At 40.5% G+C, this 6,906-nt stretch overlaps 1 protein-coding gene across 2 annotated transcripts in view; it reads right to left on the bottom strand.

Moving 5' to 3' along the window:
• The window catches only part of FER (FER tyrosine kinase), a 288,769-nt gene that overhangs the window by 13,589 nt on the left and 268,274 nt on the right, over positions 1-6,906 (bottom strand). The gene's annotated exons all lie outside the window — the stretch shown is intronic.

Here is a 6,906-nt window from a genome sequence, read left to right as displayed (position 1 = left end):
CTCTTTCCATAATTTGCTATATTCTAGACATACTGCCCTTATTGCCCCCCCAAACATGACAAGCTTATTTCCACTGGAGGGCCCTTCCCTTTGCCTGGAGTGCAATCTTAGACGTTTGCATAGCTGGCTCCCTTTCATTCTTAGCTCAAATGCCCTCTCCTCAGAGACATCTGTCCTGACCATGCTTGTCTGAGAGGGAAGACAATAGTGAACAAAACAGACCAAGTCCTTACTCTAATTTTAGTGGGGAAAACATTCAGTAATCAAACTCAAATATACACAGACTGCTACTATGTGCAGAAGCGACTGGCGGAACCCGAGAGCTCAGTTAGGAGACGATCTTAGCCTACACTAAGATGTAAGTGGTGGAGTTGGTCAGAACATGGATTTTTAATGAGGCACTGACAATAGCAATTTCAGTCGAGTGGTGAACACAAAAGCATGATTGGAGTGTGTTCAAAGAGAATGAGCAAAAGAAGTGGAAATACTGAGTTTACCCTTAAATACAGTTGCTATAAAAGAGAATAGAGAAGTAACTAAAAGGGGGTTTCAGGTCAAAGGAGTTTTCCCCCCTAATAGGGGGCTATTACATGCATATATAGATGGTAATAGTATTGTACAGAAGTAAAACTAATGCAGAAGGAAAAGGTGACAATTGCAGGTATAAAGCCCTTGAGAAAGTAAAAGGTGATGGCGATAGGATCCAATGGTGCTCTTCAGAGCTGTATTCCCAGTACTCAGAATAGTATGTGACACATTGTAGGTGCTTAATAAATATTTTCTGAATGAGTATATACACACCATCTTATCCTAGGAGTGATCCCTGCTAAAGACAGATTGTCTAGTCTATGCTTTGTCCTTTTTAATACTTTTTTCCCAACTGAGGAACAATCAACAACTAGTTTCTCTTTCAACTGAGATGATTTTACATATTTATCTTTGGAGTGCATCTCTAACAACAGGACTAAAAACATCCAAAAAATTAAAGTCTAATTTGTATAACTGGTCTTGTAACATCAGCAGTACCTTGAGCAATTAACTGAATATAACGAGGTTGATTGTCTGCTGAAGCAAAAATATCAACAATATTCAGAGGAATATAACAGGAACTTAGAGCCTAAACAATATAATATTCATAACATCAAGGGCACATTTCAAAATTGCTAAACACACAAAGAATAAGAAAAATGTGATAAATTCTTAAGAGAAAAACAATCAACAAATGCCAACATTATGATATCAGATATAAAGTAGCTATTAATGCTTCCTGAAATAAAGGGAAACACACTTAAAGTAAGTGGAAATAACAACAATAGTATCCAAACATTTTAAAAAGAGGAGGGTAACTGCCTAACTCATTTTATGAGGCCAGTAGAACTATAATACAAAACCTGACAGAGAAATTATCAAAGAAAATACAGAAAAATACCCTCATGAAGACAGAGTCAAATATTTTTTAACAAAATATAAACAAATAAAATACAATGATGTAAAAAAGATAGCACATCATGACCTAGTATGGTTTAGCTTAATAATGCAGGTTGGTTTAACATTTGAAAATTAATCAATGTAATTCACATTCACCAGATAAACAGAATATAGGGGGGAAAGCCTATGATCATTACAATTGATAGAGAAGAGGCATTTGACAACATTCAATATCTGTTCATGAAAAATGCTGAGCAAACTAGAAATATTAAGGAACTTCATCAACCTGACAAAGAGCATCTATAAAAAAATTCGACCATTGCCGTAAGTGGGTGGCTCAGGTGGTTGGAGTGTCACTCTACACACCAATAGATTTAAGGTGCAGCTTTGATTCCAGGTCAGGGCACATATCTAGGTTGCGGGTTCTATCCCTGGCTGGGGTGAGTACGGGAGGCAACCATTCAATGTTTCTCTCTTTCTCCCTCCTTTCCTCTCTCTCTAAAATTAATAAGCATATCCTCAAGTGAGAATAAAAAAAATTCAACCACTAACATCATACTTAATGGTGAAAGACAAAATTGTTTTCTCATGAGATCAAAGCAAGGCTGCCTGCTTTCACCACTTCTATTCAAAAGGACCTCTGTTCTGATAGTCCTGGCTTTGAAATCCTATCCTATATAATAAAAGCATAATATGCAAATCAACTGAACGGTGGAACAACCAGTAGCACACTGACCACCATGGGGTAGACACTCAACACAAGCAAGAGCTGCCCCCTGGTGGTCAGTGTGCTCCCACAGGGGGAGTGCCGCTCACCCAGAAGCCGTCCATGGCTTGTGAGCCCAGCAGCGGTGGCGGGAGCCTCTACCGCCTCCGCGGAAGGTGGGTGGTAAGGAGTGAGGGGTCCTGGACTGCAAGAGCCCCAGACTGCGAGAGGGATGTCTGACTGCCGGCTTGGATTGGGCCTAAGCTGGCAGGCGGACACCCCCCAAGGGTTCCCGGACTGCGAGAGGGTGCAGGCCCGGCTGAGGGACACCCCCCAATCCCCAGTGACAAATATTTGTGCATTGGGCCTCTAGTAAGACATAGAAGAAAAAGAAAAAAAAAAAACTCAGAGGCACATTAAAGCCAATAAAAAAAATGGCTAAAAATAAGTACAGTAAAAGACAACTAAGTTCTTTACACTTACAGCTGTAAAAGTTGTTGGAGAAAAGATATTCCATGCTCATGGAGTGGAAGACGCAATGTTAAGATGCCATTATTCCCCTTCTTCCCAAATTAATCTATAGATTTAATGCACTCCCAATCATTATTCTAGCAGGTGTTTTTGTAAAATTGATTCTAAAATGGGTATGAAAAAGTTAAGATTCTAGAATAATCAGGATAATTTTAAGAAGTACAAAGTTGAAGGACCTAACCTGATTTTAAATTGTACTATAAAGTTATCGTGATCAGTAGAGGTCAGTAAAGATAAAAAGATATAACACAATAGAACAGAATAAAGGTCCAGAAATGGATCTACAAACATATGGTCAACTGATTTCTGACAGAGGTGCAAGGTGCACACTGCGTACCTCTTAGTCCTGGTCACTGAGCCACTGACTCCTTCTTGGGGCCAACTGCAACCCTCTCGGTGAGAAGGAGGTTTTATTCACTGCAGCACTGTAGGCATTTACAGGATGTCGCCTTTAGCATTTTCCTCAGAATAGCACCTACGCTTTACAAATACATGCACTTCTGTTGTCATGACTATCTCCACTGCGCCACCGGAGCAGAGGTTTGTCCTCCATAATGAGGATTACGGTTCTGTGAGTGACCGATCTAAAACCAATTCAGAGAACCCTCCAATTCAATGTAAATAACATTTCAATAACGACTGCAGAAAACTGTACTTGCTTTGGATTGCATTAAGTTCAAAGGACTGGAAATGGTAGCTTTTTTGGCATAGTCTACGAATTAAAGTAAAACCTAGGCCTTCAGGCAATAAGTCTACACTGTAGACTCACTGCTTGCCTAATACTCCAGTAAGCATGAAAGGAGAGAGGAACAACAGATTTGACCTCTGGGCTGAGAAGCCGGCAATCTAATCTGGGAGGTAAGGCAGACATAATACCTTCCCCCTTGTTTCTCTCCATTTCCTCCTTTATTAAGCTCACCACTGCCCATCCCTGAGTCAGATTCTCAAGGAGACACACCGGTGCTCCCGCCTCTTCACACATGAAACTGCTCCAAAACAAGCCAGTATGAGCCAGTGCATTACAGACTGTGGATCCTGCAGGAATTCAGAGATGAGAAATGTCATAATAGGCCGCGTGTCGTTCACAGGAGGCATCAGATGCAGCTCTATCTCACCACATGCAGAGGAACAGAACAGCAAACGCTGCCGACTGCCAAGAGGAGATGGAGATGCCCTACTTAGATCTGCTGAATGATCTTATTTGAAGATTCAAAGTCAAACTTCTGAGTGTAGCAGGAGTGTCTTGCAAGCCATATATAATACGAGACAGGCTAATTAAGGATGAAATGAGAACAGAGAGCAGCTGCAGGAAACCCAATGCCAGCAGGCAATGGAGATGAGCAAATTTTCTGTGCTCTCTGAAAAGCACAACAGTGGGCATCTCCCTCCGTGGCGATGTTGCTTCTCAGAACAAACACGATAGTAAACCAGGAGGCAAACGCCAGCGTCCCTCTGCCAGACTGCTTTACCCCAATCATCATTTACTACTTGCAGCTATGATGCCACAAGTCAGGATGTATCCCTTATATAGGAAAGGAATTAGAGAAATTGTTGCTTTTTTGGGGTGGGAAGAAGGTACAAAACTATTCCTACTAAGTCCGGGTAATATTGAGCCACAAAAAGCTATGAACATTAAGGAGGAGAAAACCCCTTTAAGGCCCTGAGGTATCCTCATTCTGATTAAGACATGGCATACAGCCAACAATCCAGAGGGTGGGGAATAAATGAAGCCGACTTCATTTGTCTTACTAAGTTCTGATAAAAAGCGCAGACTCCTAACTTAACTCTGGTGCCATGTCACATATAGAAATTTTTTGATATTTGCAACCATAGTAAAACAAAGATTTATATTTTTGATATTTATTTTATACATTTAAATGCCATTTAACAAAGAAAAATCAACCAAAAAAAATGAGTTCGCGTGTCACCTCTGACACATGTGTCATAGGTTCGCCATCACTGCTATACAACAATATCTATATTGTGAGAGTTACAAGCATATTTTGAGGGCACCAACCTTTAAGTATTACATCATATACTAGCTCTTGGACCTTTAGAAGTTCACTTCCTCTTAACCTCAGTTTTCTCATCTGTAAAGTGGGGATAATAGTATCTACCTCATAAGGTTGTTGTGATAATTAAATAAAATATGTAAACTCTTTAGCACAGTAATTGGAAAACAGTGGGTGCTCAATAAATATTAGCCACACACCAATATAAACTGTGCATTTATCACAACAAAACTTACATTTTAGCCATAGAAACCATATATTGGAGAATCACTCTCTTTTCTCCTTCTAATTAGAATGAACTATTTGACAGTTTTTTCTTTATCTACACTAATAAAAGAGAAACATGCAAATTCGTGTCACTCTACTACGCCCACCAGCCAATCAGAGTGACTATGCAAATTAACCCAACAAAGATGGCAGTTCATTTGCATACACAGGAGTGGAGTGAAGACTGAAAAGGCTTGGCTTCTCCGCTATGGCTGGACCAAAGGTCTAGGTCCTGGGTGCCAGAGGAAAACCGGTGACAGCAGCCAGGGGAAGAAAGGCTTATTGCGTGAATCTTTGTGCAACGGGCTTCTAGTATGAATATAAAAGCCTTTCAATTTAGTTCTAATAACAACTGATGTGGCATTTACTACATCAGGCACTATTCTAAGCACTTTTCATATATTAAGTCACTTAATTCTCCTAATTTACGGTATTTATGATTTTCATATTTTTATGATGAAACTGAAGGACTTGCCAAAGTTTGCACAGCAGCCTTTGTGGGGGAAAGCAGGACTTGAACCCATCAGCCCAGCCCCATGCCTGCCATGGTAGCACCTGCTATAATGCCTCTCAGCTAGTAATTCTCTTATAGCATATAATTAAACCACACACCACTTCATCCATGGCCAAGGGCTACAAACTTTTGAATTTTAAGCTACAGAAGAGCCCAAGTTGGTTACCTTCAAACTTCCTCTCCCTCAAAAGAGGGGAAAAATCCAAAAAGTATATGAAAAATATGTTTTCTGAAGAAACCCAACGTTACCAACTGCTTTAAAACAATATGTATGAGTTGTGATGGAGAGTATGACTGCCGGTTTATTGTTGCAAAATTGAGTGCGCATGGATAGAAACAGAACCACAGGCCGTCTCACAGAGCACACCAGGAAACTGAGGTTGGGCAAAGGGGGGTTTCTTTAGCAACAGAGCAGGCACCTTGGGCATCATTTTATATTGGCCAATGCCACTATTTATTAGACAATGCTGCTATCACCCAAAAAGATGATCAGCCAGATTTTCCTGCAAATCACATGTTGCTTATTTCCACTTCAGAATCTACCTGATCTTTCCTTTAAATAAAATACATGTAACTATGAAAACCTCCCTACATTTCTCATTTTCAATTACGCCCCTGATCTCTCACACAGTTTTCCATTCATCATAGTGTTCTTCATGGCCTCTCTTCCCTCATGATGGCTCCCTTGTTGAATTCTGTGCCCATTATTAATGAGGCACTTATTTCTAAAAGAACGGACCCCAAAGGAAGCCCCAGCTGCAAAACTAAAAATTAGTCCCACTATTAAACTGCTTTTTCTCTTACTTTGAAAAACTGTTTGATGTCGCAGACTTCTGGGAGGTTGGAAACAAAAGTACTACTTCTGTGGATGCAGTAGTAGGCCAGGTGTGCAGTGAGGGTTAGAGTATAATTTGTGCTTTTTTTGCTCAGGGCTGGTCCAAGGCCCTGTGGGTATATGTGGTAAGAACCAAAGGACTTACTGTTCCTGAACAGTCTCCCCTGACGCCTGCCAGGACACATAGAATCCTCAGTATTTGCTTTGAACCACTGCTAAAATGCAAATATGTTACCCGTGGAGAAGGGGGCACATATTAACACTTATTCACATTTTGGCATAAATGATTTGAACAGATCATCGAGAAGACACCAACCTTAAATGGACACATACAGAAGTTCAGCTTTAAAGCAGTGGTTCTCAACCTTCCTAATGCCGCGACCCTTTAATACAGTTCCTCATGTTGTGGTGACCCCCAGCCATAAAATTATTTTCGTTGCTACTTCATAACTGTAATTTTGCTACTGTTATGAATCGTAATGTAAATATCTGATATGCAGGATGGTCTTAGGCGACCCCTGTGAGAGGGTCGTTCGACCCCCAGAGGGGTTGCAACCCACAGGTTGAGAACCGCTGGTTTAAGTTAACCTAAATTGATATGAAGATTTGAAAT

This window comes from Myotis davidii, unplaced genomic scaffold (genome assembly GCF_000327345.1).
Source record: "Myotis davidii unplaced genomic scaffold, ASM32734v1 scaffold812, whole genome shotgun sequence".
NCBI classification, from domain to species: Eukaryota; Metazoa; Chordata; class Mammalia; order Chiroptera; family Vespertilionidae; genus Myotis; species Myotis davidii.
Note: the sequence above shows the minus strand (reverse complement) of the source record. Positions and strands in the feature narration are given on the sequence as shown.